Source organism: Sapajus apella, unplaced genomic scaffold, assembly GCF_009761245.1.
Source record: "Sapajus apella isolate SASKATOON/1434 unplaced genomic scaffold, GSC_monkey_1.0 scaffold35, whole genome shotgun sequence".
NCBI lineage: Eukaryota > Metazoa > Chordata > Mammalia > Primates > Cebidae > Sapajus > Sapajus apella.
Genome location: NW_022436975.1, coordinates 13,637,870 through 13,657,718, shown reverse-complemented (window position 1 = coordinate 13,657,718; position 19,849 = coordinate 13,637,870). Strand labels below are relative to the sequence as shown.

The following is a 19,849-nucleotide window of genomic DNA, read 5'->3' as shown; positions in this document are numbered from 1 at the left end:
ATCTCATCACTTGGTTGATTGGATTATTGGCCCCAAATCTGTATTCCGCATGTGTCCAGTACATCTGCCATGTAACTTTTCAGGTCTTCTTTAAATAGCCAGCATGTTCGTTACCATTCATTGACTTTAAACTTGTTCATGAGATTTGCTTTAGCCAATGAGATTATAGTAGTTGTGATCCAAGCAGAAGCTGAAAGTACGCATGCATTTGGTAGTAGAGTGTGAGAACTGAGGAGGCAGTTATGCAGGGTAATACAGCTAAGGTGAAGCAATATGGTGCTGAATGTGTCAGAGAGGGTGGAGCTGAAGGTCGGGAATGAGGAGATTTAAAAGCTTAAATTTCAATACGGAGTCTGAGGAGAAGAGGAATTGCACTGAATCAGGTAAATCAGAAACTAAACATAAAAAATAAAGTGTTCTTCAGACCAATTCTGCTCTGCTTAACAAGTGTCATACTTCACGATCTTCATGCCACTTTGTTTGACAAAACCACCAAGGATCTCATTTTACAATGTGTTATGTACCAACCTGGGCTAAATATTATTCTCAATTCATCCAACCCAGAGTTTTAATGATTACTGTCTTCCTCACCTGTGATGTGATGGCGGTCTGCAAACATAATCAATGCACATTTGTAAACACATGCGCACATGTGACATCTTTGTAAAAAAAAAAAAAAAACTAAGCAGCAAAAGGGGATTTTAATTCATAAAGTTTGGCCACCTTTCCCTTAACTACTCAATCACTTCAGTGGTAGGTGCCATCAGGCTTACTAACGTTAATTCTAAGATTTTTTTGTAGCTTCTAAACCCAACCTGGTAATGCTGGAAACTCAGGATGCAGAAACTTATAACCTTAATTCCCTGTGGCTGAGGACCCAGAGGGTGACAGACATCAAATGGCCTCAGAGTCAAGGTACCAACTGTGCAGTGCAGGACTCCAGAACTTCAGCGTCAGGTTCAAATTTGGCTCTCAGCATACTTTGGATCAGGATGTTTTGTTCCCCACTAGACACTTATGGTCTTTTCCTAATTGTAATTAGCATCCTCTGACAGAATAAAATTTTCTGATACATCTCCATTGAAAATACACCTGAAACCAAGTAAAAACTTGTAGGTAGGAAGGGAATAAGATAATTAGCAGGCCATCGTCCACCTACTTAGTGAGAGTTTATTCTAAATTAAACTGTTTGCAATGCCATAAATGCCTCAAAGACTTCTGCTAAGGGTTGGATTAAAAATAATTAGGGTATACTTAGAAATCACTGCCCACATACATCATGTTCCACAGGACATTGTTTCAATTATCATTGTTCTATTGATAAGACAGTATATATTCTATCTTCTACTATTGCTTATTTTCAAGTCTACAACTGAGACAGACATCTTATGTTTCTTTCATTTTCTATGATTTCCATTCTGTTTTCTTTCAATTCTGTATTTTTATAACTAAAGACTATTAAATTGTGCATTTTGATTATTTTTTTCTAATAGCAATTAAAATATATATCAAATACTTTTTAAATTTGTCAAGGTAACAAGCAAAACTTTAGCTGTAAACCAGAAGAAACAACATCTTTCCTAGATTATCAACTCTGTTGATAGTAGCTGTATCATTAGGAAAATGTCTCTTTTTTTGTCAAGATCTTGAACTTCAATGCCTTCTTAATTGTGAACAATCATTAAGTGTTCAGAAATAACATTATTCTGTAAAGTTCAAATCCATTAAGCAGAGCATAGCTACTGCAGTTATTAAGATACTAGGGAATCACTGTACCAGTAAGGAGGCAGGAAAATTGGAGGCCACATACTGAAAATAAAACATTCCTGCTAATAAACTTATTACACAAACAATACAGAACAAATGAAATTTCTGCTACCAGAAAGAGAAGCTAAAGTTATTCTAATCTACTCTAATCATGTTATACAACAAGTTTTGGCTCTGTTTTGTTGAAAGCAGGTCTTCATAGCCTTTCAGAACCTTTTCCATATTCCCTGACACCATTGAAATCTACTCTTCATATTATCTCAATAATGAACTCTGTCAAATAAATGTATGTATGAATAAATAAATAAAAGGATGATGAGCCTAGTCATTGAACAAATGACACTAGGGTGACTTCATTACACTTCATTACACTTCTTGCAGCTGTTTTTTGTATCAACCAGAATCAGTGAGAAAGATGGAAATCAGTGGAACTGCTTTCCCTATAGTACTGCTCCTTTCTTAGGTGGTCTCTCAGTCTCTGGTAATCCAGGAAGAACATACTGAATGAGCTTGGATACACAGCACTTTTAACATCATTTAGATAAGACTAAAGGTGAAGACCAGAAACTCATGGGCGTTATAAAGGCATGCAATTTTTCCCCACATAGTAAAACCACAGTAAGAATCTTGGCTCCATCAGTTTTTCATGCCAATTGGAAGGCAATGTAAAAGGAGCCTCGTTAATAATGTAGTTTAAGATAGCTTATTTATTCTTGTGTGCCTTTATAATTTTCTGCCTTTTCTTTTATGCTTAGATATTATAAACAGTAAGCACATCATTAAAGTCTGTTAAATTAATAGGCCATGATGCACATCCTTAAAAACTGTTAAATTGATAGGGCATGATGATCTTAATAAAAGTATCTAACCACAAATTACAACTACATATAAAATGTGCCCAAAACCTCAGTGCACAGTTACTTTACTCAAAATTCCTTTCTTAGGCCAACTCAGTGGGGACAAGCTGTGGTGTGACTGTGCTGTGGAATGAGAACTGAGCTGGAGTCAGCATAGCCGGGGCTCCATCGCTGAAGAGCTTTCCAGAAAGCGTTTGTAAGTCAACACATGAACTAACTTATTAGCTATTTGGGTTTGGGCAAGTTACCTAAACCCTGTGAATCTCAGTTCTCTTATCCAAAAGTTATAACTCAGTTCATAGAGTTCTTGAGATATTAAATTAGGTAATGTGGATAAAAGGCTTAGCACAGACTAAGTCAGTAAATGATAGTTTAAAATATCTATGCTTTTTAATCAACTATCTATACTTCAGGTTTATTCTTTCTTTTTGTCATTTGTGAAAAATTTGTATTTTTTATCCTCTGTTCCCATAGACATAATTTTTACATAGTTTATATATATACTCTCTATCTCATTGTTCCCCCAAAGCAGACTGCAGGTCCACTTTTGTATTTTTTATAACATTTTGACCAAAAACAATTTCTTGATAAAAAGCCAATTTTGCACTGAAGAGACATGTACAAAATAGATTGTGTAATTCCCAAACATGATGGCATTTTTAAACATTTCATTCATATTCTGCACTTATTTATTAATTTATTTCCGACTCCTATCCATAGATATTTTTTTCCTTTTGCTGGTTTACTGACCATTTTTTCTGACTATGTAACAGAACTCTTATTCTAGTAATTTCAATTTCTCATTCAAATCTAGTTTTAATTTTTGATTCAAAAACTATTTTATCAGAATTCATATAAACCACATGTAATCGGTTATGAGATAGTTATAGAAAAACTGCAGTACAGCAAGCAGGGTGTGAACTACAGCTGCTGCAGCTGGATATGAAGATGGATAGTAAGAGACAAGAAGTAACCACAGAATAAAGGGCCCTGATAATGAAGGGAGTGATTTCCGAGTAATCTTTAGAATAGACATTGTTCTTTCCCTCCCAAATTGCTACCATATAAAAAAACTTCAAAAGATCAGCAAATCCAGGAGGTTTTTTTTTTGAAAAAGTTAATAAAATTGGTGGGCTGCTAGCTAGACTAATAAAAAAGAAAAGAGAGAAGATCCAAATGAATACAATTAGAAATCTCAAAGAGGACATTACCATTGACCCTATAGAAATACAAACAACCATCAGGGACTACTATGAATACCTCTAGGCAACAAACTAGAAAACCTAGGAGAGATGGATACATTCCTGGACATATACACCCTTCTAAGACTGAACCAGAAAGCAATTAATTCCCTGAACAGACCAATAATGAGCTCCAAAATTGAATAGTAATAAACACCAACCAAAAAAAGCCCAGGCCCAGAGGAACTCACAGCCGAGTTCTACCAAATGTACAAGGAAAAGCTACTACCATTTCTACTGAAACTATTCCAAAATATTGAGGAGAGGCACTCCTCCTCAACTCATTCTATGAGGCCATCATCATCCTGAAACCAAAACTTTGCAGAGACACAACAAACAAAAAAAACTTCAGGAAAATATTCTTGATGAACACTGATGCAAAAATCCTCAGAATATTTGCAGACCAAATTCAGCAGTACATCAAAAAGCTAATCAGCCATGATCAAGTAGGCTTTATCACTGGGATGCAAGGTTGATTCAACAGATGCAAATCAGTAAATGTGATTTATCCCATAAACAGAACTAAAAACAAAAACCACAATTATCTTATAGATGCAGAAAAGGCTTTCAATAAAATTCAGCATTATTTCATATTAAAAATTCTCAATAAACTAGTTATTGAAGGAGCATACCTCAAAATAATAAGAACCATCTATGACAAACCCACAGCCAACACCAGCCTGAACGGGAAAAAGCTAGAAGCATTCATCTTGAAAACCAGTAAAAGACAAGGATGCCCTCTCTTACTACTCCTATTCAGCATAGTATTGGAAGTCCTGGCCAGAGCAATCAGGCAAGAGAAAGAAATAAAGGGCATCCAAACAGAAAAAGAGGAAGTCAAACTATCCCTGTTCGCAGACATGATTCTATCTAGAAAACCCCATAGTCTTGACACCAAAGCTCATTTACCTAATCAACAACTTCAGCAAAGCGTTAGGATACAAAATAAACATACAAAAATCACTAGCATTCTCTAAACACCAACAGACAAGCCGAGAGCCAAATCAGAAATCAATCCAATTTACAATTGCCATGAAAGGAATAAAATACCTAGGAGTACAGCTAATAATGGAGGTGAAAGATCTCTATATTGTGAATTACAAAATACTGATCAAATAACTCAGAGATGACACAAACAAATGTAAAAACATTTCATGCTCATTAATAGGAAGAATCAGTATCATTAAAATGGCCATACTGCTCAAAGCAATTTACAAATTCAATGCTATTCTATCAAATTACTGATGACATTCTTCACAAAACTAGAGAAAAACTATTTTAAAGTTCACATGGAACCAAAAAAGAGCCTGAATAACCAAGGCAGTCCTAACCAAAAAGAACAAACCTGGAGGCATCATTAATTGACTTCAAACTATATTACAGGGCTACAGTAACCAAAACAGCATGGAACTAGTACAAAAACAGACACATAGACCAGTGTAACACAATAGAGAGCCCAGAAATAAGGCCAAACACCTAGAACCATGTGATCTTTGACAAAGGTGACAAAAACAAGCAATGAGGAAAGGAGTCCCTATTCAATAAATGATTCTGAGATAACTGGCTAGCCATGTACAGAAGATTCAAACTTAACCCCTTCCTTACACCGTACAAAAAAGTCAAATCAAGGTAAGTAACAGACTTAAATGTAAAACCAAAAACTATAAAAACTCTGGAAGATAACCTAGACAATACCATACTGACATAGGAACTAGCAAAGACTTCATGACAAAGTCACCAAAAGCAATCCCCACAAAAGCAAGCCTTGACAAATGGGATCTAATTAAACTTGAGAGTTTAAGTTTAATTACGTTTAAGGAAAAAAGAAAAAAAATACTTAAGAAACCATCAACAGACTAAACAGACAACTTGCAGAATGGGAGATGATTTTTACAAACTATGCATCTGACAAGGTCTAAGATTTGGCATCTATAAGGAACTTAAATTGCAGAGAAAAAGGAACAGTTATATGCTGTTGGTGAGAGTGTAAATTGGTTCAACCATTATGGAAAGCAGTGTGACAATTCTTCAAAGAGCTGAAAACAGAACTACCACTGGACCCAGAAATCTCATTACTGAACTTAAAATAAAGGTTTAAAAAAGACAAACTGCTATCAATTAAATTGCTGACAGTGTTTTTCTGTTATTCACATGGAGCTGCAAAAAAAAAAAAGCATAATTTCAAAACTGGTAGAAAATTGTATTGCTGACATTTCCACAGATTTGTGAAGTAACAAGTAAGAACATTTGAATTAACTACTATAATGGAACAATAGCTGAAAGGTATGTGTTCAGGCCAGAAATTGAGCAACTGCAGACAGAGTTGGGCACCACCTTGCATTTAGTATGTCAGTGCTGACATAAAGAAAAAAACAATTCAATAAGCCAGGGCACGGGCAACATATACAGTATCCAGTAAATAAGAAGAAAATCAGGACCAAAGAAGACTCACTGTACCCCTGAAATGTCGGTTCAGTAGAACTGAGGTTGGTTCAATAGAATTGAGGTTGGTTCAACAAAACTTGTAAATCTATATTTACAAAGTTTCACAGGTAATTCAGGTGTACCTCCAAGACCAAGTGTTTCCAAATTCCAACATTTATACCTATTAAATAAATACTGCACTCTACACTTCTGGAGAAAAGAAATTGTGCCACATTTTTCATTGAACACAATCATGGATCACTAAGCTCTCCTAAAATCCCTGAACTGGCCCTTTCTTCATTCTTTCCTCCTTAACTAAATTTCTTGAAAAAGTTTTCTACAACTTGCTGTGTCCCCACCTCACCTGTCATTTTTGTCTCAAGTGATTGCAATCCAGCTTCTATACGCACAACTCTAATGAAATTGTTCTCTTTAAGGTTATTGGTAATTTCTCAATTGATAAATGTGATGGGTAATTTTAGTTTCCATTTTTCTTGACTTATCCTGTCAGGAACAACTGTCATTACTGACCACACCCTCTTTAAAACAATCCCATTTTTTCATCTCTTCTTTCGATGTCTTTACAGGCTTCCCTTTCTCTTCTTGAAGCTTGATATTTGGTGTCACCAGGGTTCCATTCTCAGCCCTCCTTTTCCCATTCTCACTGTTCTCGTTAACTCATCAAGCATATGCTGACAACAGCAATTCTCTTTAACCTAGTCTGTTACTTCCTACAGCTACTTAATTAAGACTTAATGTCCAAGCTGGAATTATCTCCATCATCCTCACCCTCCTATAGCAGGACACCTGCTTTTCCTCCTCTTTTTACATAATTTGTAAGGCTTTTAAAATTGTATTCAGGCTACAGTTAATTGCTAATCTCTGTCGTTAACCCCTCAGAGGTCACTATTTGTATTTGCTTCTATTAAGAAATAATGAAAGGAGAAATGTCTAGAAGAAAAGGATAGCAAAGTCTTTCAAAAGGTAATTGACATATGGGGGCTAGTTTGAGAGGGCAAGGGAAGCTCTAACACTCAGTTGCTTCTAATACATCTAACTTATGAGTAGGTAGGAATCCAAAAGTAATCTAGGCAAAATAACAATAGAGACTGCATGGACTAAGGCCAGAACAATATCTGACCACTGCCTATAGAATCTATTTGTAGCGTATCTGTAATTTGATGTGTCTGATAATGATGTAGAGAAAACCATACATTGCCAGTGGAGGTGATTAGGGGTCCATTTCTTAGGAAGAAGTACATTGAGATTTATAATACACATTTCTACACAATTTCGGAAGTTCAATGTGATTGTTTTTCTGGACATTTGCTATTTCTCTTTCCATATGGCACAATAGGTAGGAAATATGTGATTGCTCATAAGCAGCAAACATTTACCACTACTGAAGATGCTTGTTCATCAGTATTGGTTCTTACTAAGATGATTAGAAAATGAGCAAGGACCTGGTATTGAGAATTCATGTTTCAAGGGACATTAGCTACTATTTATCAAGTGTTTGTTTGGTGCTGGCACTACACATGAATTTATCTCTTTTGATTCTCATAACTTCCCTGAGAGAGAAGTAATATTATTTCATGTCTACGTTAAAGTTAATGTAATTGAGCTTCAGCAAGGTCAAATAACCGGTCCAAGTTCAGGCAACCAGTAACAATTCTAGGTCTGTTTTATTCCAAAGCCTTTGTTCTTTCCTGTACGAAGGGATATGCTGCCTCTTCCGTGATACCAGGACTATGATTTTGTTGATGGGCTAGGCCATCGTTTGGTACCCATGAATCAGTCCTACACTTTATGAGACATACATAAACATTCATATGAATTTCTGTTTTCTTGATAAGTAAACATCCCTATATTCCTGCATTTCTGAATGAGGACTTATTATTTTTCATAGTTTTCCTTTCTATCAGACTTTCTGAGGAAGATTTATATTAACCAGAATCCTTGATGTCCCTAATGTGATTGCTTCATCTCTTATTAGTATTTGTATTTTCTAACATTCCTTCCTTTCAAAGAAGGTGGCCAAGTAAATTGCTGCTATATCAACCAAATAACAGAACTGGGACATATGTATTGAGAGATTTATTGCATGGAATTTGTTTATACAATTGCAGGACCAGCTAAGCATATCTGAACTTCATAAGGCAGGCTATCAAGAAGGGAAGGTTAGAACCCATGGGCGTGGGCACAAATGTAATCTCTTCTTTCATGGAACTCTCACCCCAACTTGTCTAGCCTTCCAACTGATTGAATCAGGCTTGGCCACATTAAAGTCAATTGGTTATGGACTTAAATCACATCTACAGAAACCACTAGATTAGTATTTGAATGAAGATGAACTGTACTGAGCCAAGTTGACACACCAGAAAGACTATCATAGTTACTATTACTACTTTTAACATTAGTAAATAATATTTATTGTGGTACTTTACATATTTCAATTTATTTAACATCTGTTGGTTACAACTCTAGGAAAATTGGATAAGGGCTTATTCATAAAAGAAAAAGCTGAGGCTCCGATAACATGAATTTATCTAGAATCACACATAAGAAAACAATGAAATTGGACTGGAAGCCAGGTGTCATGACCTAGTCTTGTCATCACACGTTGGTGAAGGTCACTGCTCCACGTATCCACCAAATGCACAGGATAATATTTATAAGGTGATACTATTAGAACATCAATTTGCAAGGCAAGAAAGTTTAGTTTCAGACAACTCTTAGGAGTGATATTAACCTCAGTATATTAAGTACTTGCTTATTGGTTTCCTCATTGATACTTGTTAGGAATAAAGAACATAATGAAAAGAAAATGCAAACTTACAACTATTTTAAATATGCTGTTTTGTCATCATTTTAAAATTAGTTATATTTTAAAACCTACCTATAATAGAATTTTACTTTTTTAAAATCTTGGTTACCCAGATATTAGAAACAAGGCATAGAGAAGATTAAGACTCCAAAGACCTTCAGAGGCCCTTAGAGTTTTCATTTATTCTGAGACATGTTCTTAATATAACACATAACAGATAATTGAGGTTAATGTACATCTATAATTGAAGGCTATACATAATTTTATAGATTTAAGCATCTATTTTTTATTTAATGGCTATGATTGCATCACACATTTTAAGACAATGTGTGATAAAGTTTAAATTTTCAAATCAAACAAATACAGGATTATCCTATGATAAATGGAATAATAGCTAGCATTTATTGAACACTTAGCATGCCTGCCATTTTGCTAGAATTTATAAAATACGACTGAATATTCCCAGAAAACATAGGTGGAAGCTATAGTTACCATGGAGGTTAAGAATATACAGCTGATAAGTGGCAGAGGAGCAACTGAACCTATAGCCTGTAGTCTTGCAAGCTAACTACCCCTCTGATTAACGCAGCCCTGCATGTAGTTATTCCTCAACATCCCAAGCTTTGCAAAAATTTGGTTTTGCTCACAATAACATTTTTTTTTGTATTAGTAGCAGCCTCTTCAGATGTCATTACCTCCTTCTACTGATACTATTCTACTAATTCCAGGCTAGTAAGAGACTTAAACACTGATAACTTTTAACACAAGTCTTTCATGGACTAAAAAGGGCAATGGACTCATCTTAAATAACCATATATCTTCTTCATTTCCTCATGTGTTCATTCATTCTCAAAAAGTATTTATTGAGATGATATACTACCCATTCAGCTAGGGAATGGGGATATGAAGATGAAATAGAAAGAATTTTGGCTGTCAAAGAGCTTGCTGCCTATTAGGGATGGTGCAATGAACAGTTACATAAAAGGATGAAGCAAGTGTAATAATAAAGAGGCACAGTGGTGCTATGAAGTCATGGAGATCCTTGATGGATAGGTCAGAATTACCAGGGGAAAGAAGGAATGCCTTCAAAGCACATAGAACACTATGTACGGTGGCACTGAAGTAAAGCAGAGCCTGGCATGTTTCCACAACACTGAGATATTCTCTGTGGATGAACCAGCAAAATCAGGGAAGGAGGTGATGTCTTTGGAATAGGAAAAGGTTGAGTTAACACTTGCTTGGGTTATAGCCAAATGTATCGCAGCACTGAATTCTGTTCAGCAAAAGTGATCTCCAACTTTATAAAAATTTAATTTAAAAATGCAATGTCTAGTCCGTGATGTTCACAACTACCTAATTGTTTGATTCTCATGAAAGCAACACTGGCTGAGATGCCCACCCAGCTGGGTTCCTTCCCTGTCTGTCCCTCCAGGGCTCTAAAACTCTTCCTTTCTCTAACAGAAAAAGCGGATGGTGGTTCCTGCGGCCCTCAAGGTTGTGCGTCTGAAGCCTATAAGGAAGTTTGCCTATCTGGGGCACCTGGCTCATGAGGTTGGCTGGAAGTACCAGGCAGTGACAGCCACCCTGGAGGAGAAGAGGAAGGAGAAAGCCAAGATCCACTACCGGAAGAAGAAACAGCTCATGAGGCTATGGAAACAAGCCGAGAAGAACGTGGAGAAGAAAACTGACAAATACACAGAGGTCCTGAAGACCCATGGACTCCTAGTCTGACCCCAATAAAGACTGTTAATTCCTCATGCTTGGCCTGGCCTGCCCTTCCTCCATCATCACCCTGGAATGTGCAGGACCCAAGGGCAGCAGCAGTCTGGGTGCCACAGGCAGCCTGGGACATAGGAATCTCGGAGCAAGGAAAGGGTCTAGCCACTGCCTGCCAAGGTTACTTGAAAGCACTCAGAGAATTGTGCAGGTGTCATTTATCTATGACCAATAGGTACAGCAACCAGTTACTATTAGCAAAGGGAGCCGGAAGACTAATTGGAGGGACCTTAGTTGTGAGTGGGGCATCTGTCTAACTCTCACCTGGTCGTATACTATACTGTGCAGCTGTTAGAATGTGCATGCGCTTGGGAACAGCATGAGCTTGCTGTTGTACAAAGGGTATTTATAGAAGCATAGACTGGGAAGATGGGCAACTCAGGGGTTACAGGCAATGCCCGTGCTCCTCACCTGTGTTTTGTGATCAGAGTCAAATAAATTACTTTTAAAGAAAAAAAAAATGCAATGTCTAACTCATTAAATTAAAAATTAGATTTTAAGGTAAAACATTGCCAACAATGAAATGGACCAATTAATCCGCCTGGTGGTCCAGTTACCTTTCCAGAAATCTAATAAGCTACAAAACTCACTCAAAATTCTCACATTTATTGATAACATCCAGACTCCTTGACAGATTTACCCTTTGTCATTTTCCTGGTATACTACCCTAAACTCTACGTGCACTTGTAATTTGTAGCTGGCAATGAAACTAGCCTGAGTGGAGCTGTTAGAAAGAATGACAATGGACACATATTAGGATAAAGTGATAGGTTTTCAAGACGTGTGGTGATCATGGGATTGAATGACCCTACTACTAGTAGCTTTCAACTCATTCCCTTCTACCTAGCCATAAATTGTTGAATTTTCAAATGTATTTTGTGATTATATTTGACAATGTAGATATTCAAAACTATTGAAAAAATACAATTCCAAATGGAAGTATCACTAAAAACATTACGGCAGTAAGCCAGCTATTGAGACAACGTGGAAATTCAACCATGCCTCTTCATGATAAAATCACTATTGGAATTACAACATGCAATGCTGTCTTAACCTTTAAAAATAAAAAGAAGAGGAAATTTTCACTTTAGAAACCATCCCAAGAATGACAATATCCATACTGCATTTATCTCTCCCTCAGTGGGTAATATTTATTCAAGGTTCCAATTGCTGCCATCGATGAAAAGTGCAGTCCCTTATCCAGTGAGTGAACCTCATAATTCTGAGTTTCTGCTGATTACCAAGAAAGCAAAAATCCTCTCAGTTCCTCAGCACAATCCATGCCATTTTGGAAACCGAATCTAGTATATCAGCAAATCTGCTTACAATCTCAAGCTCATTGGTGACCATCGCCAGTGAGTGCCTGGGTAAAGGGAGAGCCAGCAGCCCTCAGTGCCGTGAGAAAAAATAGCACCTTTTGTGATATTTTAAATGTCCAGGCCTTTATTTTTATTATAGTGAACTTTCTGCTCTGGCATGGTCCACAAATCTGGCATTTCAGTGCATAGCCCCATTAAAAAAAAAAAGAGAGAGAGACAGAGAAGGTAATGGTGTCAAAGCTGTCAGTGCTTATGAGATTTAGGGAGAGTCTGCATGAGATGAGTGTTTTTGTGGGCGTGAGTGCTTCCATTTCATTGAACTATCAGATATCTAAAAAGCAGCAAGAATACTTCCAAAACTGCTTCGATCACATTTTAAATGCCACCCCCTCACACTTCCTTCATTCTTCCACCTTGCAGTCTTTCCTCAGAAAAAGGATGCAGAATAAAGTTGTTGCCAGTTCCCATTTACTAAGCCTTAGGACAATTGCAAATGGTAATAAGAATGGCAGGGGAACTGCCCAGCAAAGATTAATAATGTCTTCTTCACTCTTCCTATCCATGGTGAGTGTCAGAAGTTTTCTCTCTGTGTTAGTAAAACTGTAATAAAGGTTATTACTTTTTCACACAAGTCAAATGTCACATACAAGCACACAGGACGCCCCACTCAGCTTGTGGTTAGCTACACCAGACATACAACTTGCATCAAAGCAATATTCTGAATTACCATAGGGAAACATTCCAAATATCTACAATATGAATTTTTTGAGCACCTAACATTCAGATGAAAAAAGCTACATGCAGAATTTTTTTTTGAAAAAGAAAGAAACCCTGTGACTCTGAGCTCAGCATGCAATAAATTAAAATAAATTAACTTAAAATATCATACTTATTTGAGCTAAACAGATACCGACATACTGAGTGTCCCTTCCTTCTTAACTTTTGATGCCAGCCTCCCTTACTGAGCTCTCTTCACTTAGAGCTATCCACTCCATCAGTCTCAACCAATTGTCCACTCATCAGACTTTCTCAATCTCCTTTGCTGACTCATTTCATTTTGCCTCTAAAATGTTGGTGCCCCTAGGACTCTGTCCTCAGCATTCTCTCTTTTTGTTTTGTTAGCCTTGATTGATTTAATTATCTCTCACAGCTTTAACTATACACCAGCAATTTCCCACATTTTCTCTTTTCTCTGACCCTGATCTCATCCCTAAACTGACACTCTCATTTGTACTGCTTGTATTCAACTAAAAAGCCTACAACTATTTTTCTAATTAACATGGACTTGTTGTGATCACTCAGCCCTGCCCTATCCCTATTTCAAAAATTAGTTAATACACTGTCAGTCTTCTGCTCACTCAAGCTAATACGCTTTCCTGCACGCCTCATATCTGATCTGTCATTCAACCTCTCAAGTCGACCTCCAAAACTGCTCTCAAATCCATACTCTCGTCTCTTTTCCCAGGATCACGGTACGGTTTAGATTTTAGTCTCTTCTCCCTGGAAGAAAACTACAACCTTTTAGGTAAATAGTTGGCTCCTAACATTTCTCTTGGCTCCTAACATTTCTCTCCCTTCACCCCATCCTTAGCACTGCTGCCAGAATCATCTATATGACACAAAGTTGTGTTCCATTCAGTTGTGCTCATTGCTTCACAATCTTACAGAATAAAATTCAAAGTTCTTGACATAAAGGCCATAAAAAGCTGACCCCAGATATGTATAATTTAAGCTCTATTACTGACCTTCAAGTATAGGAGCTTACACAAACATGTCGGGCACACAATAAACATCTACTGAAGGAATAAATGAATAGGTATTTTTAAAACAGGATTTAGCATATTAGTGCTATAAAATGTTCTTTTCCACTCAATGTGGTGAAAGCAAATAAAAATAATCTAACACATCTATCTTGAAATTATACATACAGAGCCCATGTCACTTTCCAAAGCTTCTCGAGATGGACCTTAAGAACATTTACCTCAGAGCTGACCCATGGATTCTCACTGCCACCATCACCAGCCTCTCTCCATTGGGATTTTGTCCCCATTGTGATGTTGTGAAGGCAGCAGGCAAGCAGGAGGCACCAGAATTTGGCATACGTCATGACAAGGACTCAACTCTTGGGCATTCATGACCATGCCTCTCTCTGGCCCCTGGGAGAGGCAGGGCTCTGTGAGTCCTGACAGTCAGGGACTATGCAGTTCCTGTTGAATCAACAGAAGCAGTAAATAATGTATAATGTGGTAAATTTAAAGACAGGGTGATGTACAGGAATGCATTTGTTGGCTGGATGGGAGGGGCTGCTGCCACTAAGTCCACAGCCCAGCAAATGCCTGTCTACACCTGGGCTGAGCCTTTCCCTGCACCATTGCTGTTGCTGCCCAACCAAAATTTGTTCCTGGCTTATTGTGATGGAAGATACCACTGTGTGACCCTTTGTGTTGCTGCAGTGGCTACATCAGAAAGGGATGGCCCAAGACCCAGGTTCCCCACCTCAGATCCCCATTCACATCAGAGCAGAGAGGAAATCCCACACAGAATCAGAAGTAAAGGAATAGGTTTCTGTTCATCCAAAGGGATAACCTAGAGTACATTTTTTTTTCCATTCACCATATCAATGTCATAATGAGTGCGATCTGTAGTGGATTGGAAGGTTTGTAAACAACGATTTGAGATATGAATCCAGAAAATCCAGTTCTGAGCAGATGCTCCAAACCAAGATGCAATGCTGCCTCTCTATTAAAAATCACAACAAAAGAGCTATTCATAACTAAGATCTGCACACTCCCGAAACCCCGCAGAGCAGAAAGCAGGAGCAGTTCAGCTAATGGGGAATGAGGAAAGCTGCCATGGAGATGCAGACCTTCAAGCTGAATGATTGCAAAAAATGAGTAGATACTTACCTAGTGGATGAGCGGCATGGGTGGGAGTTGGCGTAGGAAGAAGCCTGGGGGCAAGACATCCTGAGAAGAGGGAAAGACTTGGGTGAAACATACATAGAAGGATCCTAGAGCCACCTAAGAGCATCCTGAGGGAGATGAGAGGTGACAAGAGATGGGTCCAGTGAGAAAAACAGGAGGAGCCCATCAGAGAGGGCCATGAATGCCACTCTGGGAAAGGCTGACTTTACTCAGTGCACAGGAAGCAACCACAGAGCTTGAAACAGGAGGGCAGCACCTACTGCCTTGTGTACCTGCTATAGACACGTCAATCTGTGTTTCTGTGTTAGCTCTTCACTTGGAGTGTCTACTGACAGGTCTGTTTGCTGACTGTGTGTGCAAGGTAGACAATAGATCCAGGGGCCAGTGTTGAAGTGGTGAGACCAGTTAGAAGAGTACTATTGTAATGCAGGAGCTTGACTTATAGGGATGGAGAGCAGGGGGCCATTTTAAGATGGGTTAAGAAGCTGGATGCTAGGTTCCAGCTAGGGAAAGGGGGCAGCCAACAGGAGGCTGATGGAGAAGCTTGAAGAAGCTGCAAATGTGGAATAAAGACTCCAGCAACATCTGGGTTTGCAGCAGCTAGTTTTTTGACTCAGCAAGGGCTTATTGTCCCTGACAACCTCCATAGGATAAGGAGGCATACAGAATTGATAACTCACCAGAAGATTACCCATTTAAACCGCCAAAGATCAGATATTAAACAAAGATCTATCACCTGAACATTGACTACAAGTGATCTTTTCCTGATCTAGATATTCAGATTCTTTAATTTTAATTTCCTCTAAACTGGAGAATGTTAGTAAGTGTTCAAAGTGTCCTTTGCATCATTCCTCATCTCATCCTTGATGCTCCAGCAACACTAATGACTTGTAATTTCTGGAATACCCCTCACCGCCTCTAACCTGCACACTCCACCCTCTTCCTCCTCCATTTGTCTAGCGGTCTTTCAGTCATCCTGGAGGGCACCTCTCAGGTGGCACTTCCTCTGAGAAGCCTCGAGTTGGATTATGTATCCCTCTTATGTGGACGTAGATGTTCCTGTGCATAACTCTATCATTGGACTTACCACGTCATACATTCATTATCTATCTGATGCGGATTAGTACTGAGAAGAGGAAGCCAGCAACCAGGCTTCCGGACCACACACTCCAGTCCAGCACTGGTGACCGAGCCCGAGCATCTGTTCAACCTGAGACTCCTTCTTCTACGCACTGTCAAAAGTTCTGTAAAATCCTGAAGAGTTTAAAAAGAAACACGGGAAAAGTGGCCGGCAGACTAAAATCTGCCAAGGTGCATCCCATCACGTGTGAGCAGAGCCCCAGCAGTGCGCTCCAACACTCTGCAGAGCAGGACTCTGGAGAACGGACACATCCACCCCCTGCTTTTTGTTTGTGGTAGTGACTAACTTTCTACAGTTTTCTTAATCAACAGTGGTTACTTAAATTCTTTATTTAAGTAACCTGTAAATAAAGAATTAAAAATGAAAGATGCTGCTTTGTTTTAAAAATATTCTGCTTTGTTTTAAAAATCACTGCTGCAATTTGCTTCAAAACAACAGTGTTTCTTTTCTTGTCTAAATTTATTCAAAATCTTCAAGTTATGATTAGCCCAGAAGGCTAAAAACAAAAAGGAAAAAAAAAAGAAAAGAAGAAGTGTATTTCCCCTTCTTCCCCCTGCCCTTGCAATTCCCACATTCTCTCCTTCAGTTTATTTTTCACCTACTCTCCTCCCCAGACCCAGGACCATAACCTCCGCAAAGGAGAAGAGACTGCTCTGGTGTCTCTGGTGGGTTTTCTTCTCCCGTACTGCAGTGCTCAGTGTGGGAGTTAATGCAAATTCTCCTGACTCCAGATTATAACATCCTTTTGAAAAATTTAAAAACAAGAAAACACCACCACCCTCCCATCCTGACTCCCCTCTTCAAAAACAACAACAGAAAGCCATGAAAAGGCAAAGTCTAGCTCTGGTGTAAAAATCCTGCAAATGTTACCACAATAACATCGATGAAATGGGCAAAACCCGATGTCTGTGTGTGATTGAACTCTAGCCAGGCCGGCTGGGGTAGGGAAACCCTGGAAACACAGGTCTGCGGTGACCCCAAAGGGAGGGCCTGCTAACCAAGGCCTGTGCACACTGGGTGTGACGAACCTCTCACCAGAAGGACTCCTGAGGCCAAAGGCTGGCACTCTTCCCTGAATCCATCTAGGAAGACTTGCTGGTCTTTGCAGGCAAAATTAAGCCAGATTATCCCTTTGAAATTCCAATCTGTCACCAAGCTCCATCCCAGTGTGCCACTGAGGTCGCTCCCCAACTCCTCAGGGTAGCAGGACCACCACAGCTCTCCCTGAGCACAGTTTGACCTTTTGCATCATTGAAATTGGTGGAAGTAAGATATTAGTCGCCAGCAGTCTGGGATTGCTGTTTCCTTTATTCTTTCCTTCAATGCAGTCCAAGAGCAAGGTGGCCTTCCCTCTCTCTTCAGACTCACCACTTTTGCAGACTCAAGCTCCACTTGAAGCTCATTCAGTATTATCCTTTAAATGTGTTTTATATTGTTTTGTCTGTCTTTTATGTGTGAAATAAAAATTAACATTAGAATTGAAAAATAAAGAGAGCAAAGTCATGTGTGAGAGGGAATAAAAGAGGAGGCTAGGAAACTATAACCAACGGAGAAAGGCTGGCTTTGTGTAGGAATGGAAAGTGTCTTCCTAGAAGTGATGATGGTGGGGAGATGGGAGAATCTTGACAAGGTGTCAGGGCCAGTAATATGTTTGAGTGCAGAGAAACAGCAGAGAGGTATTCACAGGGGAGAGAAGCTCAGATGCATTATGGACTCCATCGGGTTTTGTGGGCTGGTGGGCTATTGTGGGCACCTAACCACCATTCACAGCACAGATCTGTTCGGTAAACACACTCTGAGGTTCAAATAAATTAGATTTTCAATTGAATGAAGTCTAACCTGCTCACAGTTAGGAATTTTCTGTCCAATACAGGATTTCATCATACTCAACATTTAACTGTATTTCAAAGCATACGATAATTTCTTTGATTAGTGAACCCCTTGTCTTGTGTTCTGCCAAGTCATGAGGATCAGGGGAAATTATTTTTAAGCTTTGGTTATTGCTATCGATTTCCAGATAAACTTTTGTAATTGTTTCCTATAAATTTCATCCTTTTTTAATTCAATCGGTTATCAAATCAACAGACTTTTACCAAATAGTACTATGGGCCTGCCTCTGTGCTAGCTGGTGGGGATTTAAAGATGAGCAAGACCCAGCCCCAGCCCTTAAGCAGCTCCACTGGTCTATCAGGATAATAGAAATAAATAGATAATGAATGCATGACATGGCAAGTCCAATGATAGAGTTATGCACAGGAACATCTACGTCCACATAAGAGGGATACATAATCCAACTCGAGGCTTCTCAGAGGAAGTGCCACCTGAGAGGTGCCCTCCAGGATGACTGAAAGACCGCTAGACAAATGGCGGAGGAAGACGGCGGAGTGTGCAGGTTAGAGGCGGTGAGGGGTATTCCAGGAATTACAAGTCATTAGTGTTGCTGGAGCATCAAGGGTGAGATGAGGAATGGTGCAAAGGACACTTTGAACACTTACTAACATTCTCCAGTTTAGAGGAAATTAAAATTAAAGAATCTGAATATCTAGATCAGGAAAAATTTAGAACTACATGTGACAAAGGCAATCAGAAAACATGAAATGACAATGATACGATTATTATAGATATGAGAAGCATAAGGTGTTGGGTTTTTAGATGACTACTCGGCTATCTTATAGTAACTGGCAGTTCAGGAAGGTGAAGCTATTTATACTGTTTTGGGATGCCAGTTACTTCTCTGTCAAGGTGCCCTCTCCTGTCTCTTTACATATCCCTGGAGAGTGATTCCGTTCTGATCACTACTCACTTTTGTCTTTCCATTTTCTGTACCCTAAGACACTGAGAAAATGCATGCGCCCTCCCTCCAGTTCCCTCTCGGGACCTACTGCTAATCAATATTCACTTGACTCCATAAGTCCTTGGATTTGGTTTCTTGCTTTAAAGAAAGACCCAAAGTTATACTGGAAATGATTTTCTGGGTACAATTCAGGACTCTGTTTTTTCCATCAGATCTGAAGCATCCCTCCCCTAGGACCATTTTGAAAATATCTTGGTCTGACCTTTTCCCTCTTGTTAGGACTCTTGGAAATCACTTTTCTTCTCTTTTGTTTCTTCAAACATTGCTTCCTTTATAAATAGTAAAGTTAATTACTTCATTACTTCTCCCCCAACTTATCCTGAAAATACTGTAACATGATGGCAAGCCATGCAGTGATTTTCCTCCAGCTTTATTAAAGTATGATTGACAGATAAAAATTGTATATATTTAGGGTATATAATATGATATTCTGATACATGTCTACATTCTTAAATGATTACCACATCACGCTAATTAACATATTCTCACACAGCGTTATTTTTTGTGTGTGTGGTGAGAACAAGTGAGATCTACTCAGATTATCTCAGGAATATGTGGCATCTAAAAGAAGTCAAATTCATAATAATGGAAAGTAGCACAATGCTTATTAGGGTCTATGAGAGGGGGAAAGGGGGAAATATTGGTCGAAGAGTACAGACCTTCTGTTATAAGATGAGGAAGTACTGAAGTCCATGTACAGCATAGTGGCTATGCAGTGA

General features: G+C 38.7%; 1 protein-coding gene and 1 pseudogene across 4 annotated transcripts in view; one reads left to right on the top strand and one right to left on the bottom strand.

Moving 5' to 3' along the window:
• The window catches only part of NKAIN3 (sodium/potassium transporting ATPase interacting 3), a 650,466-nt gene that overhangs the window by 429,007 nt on the left and 201,610 nt on the right, over positions 1 to 19,849 (bottom strand). The gene's annotated exons all lie outside the window — the stretch shown is intronic.
• LOC116563537 lies at positions 10,571 to 10,873 on the top strand (annotated as a pseudogene). Its single transcript, XR_004274442.1, has one exon. The product of XR_004274442.1 is annotated as a 60S ribosomal protein L13a pseudogene (transcript).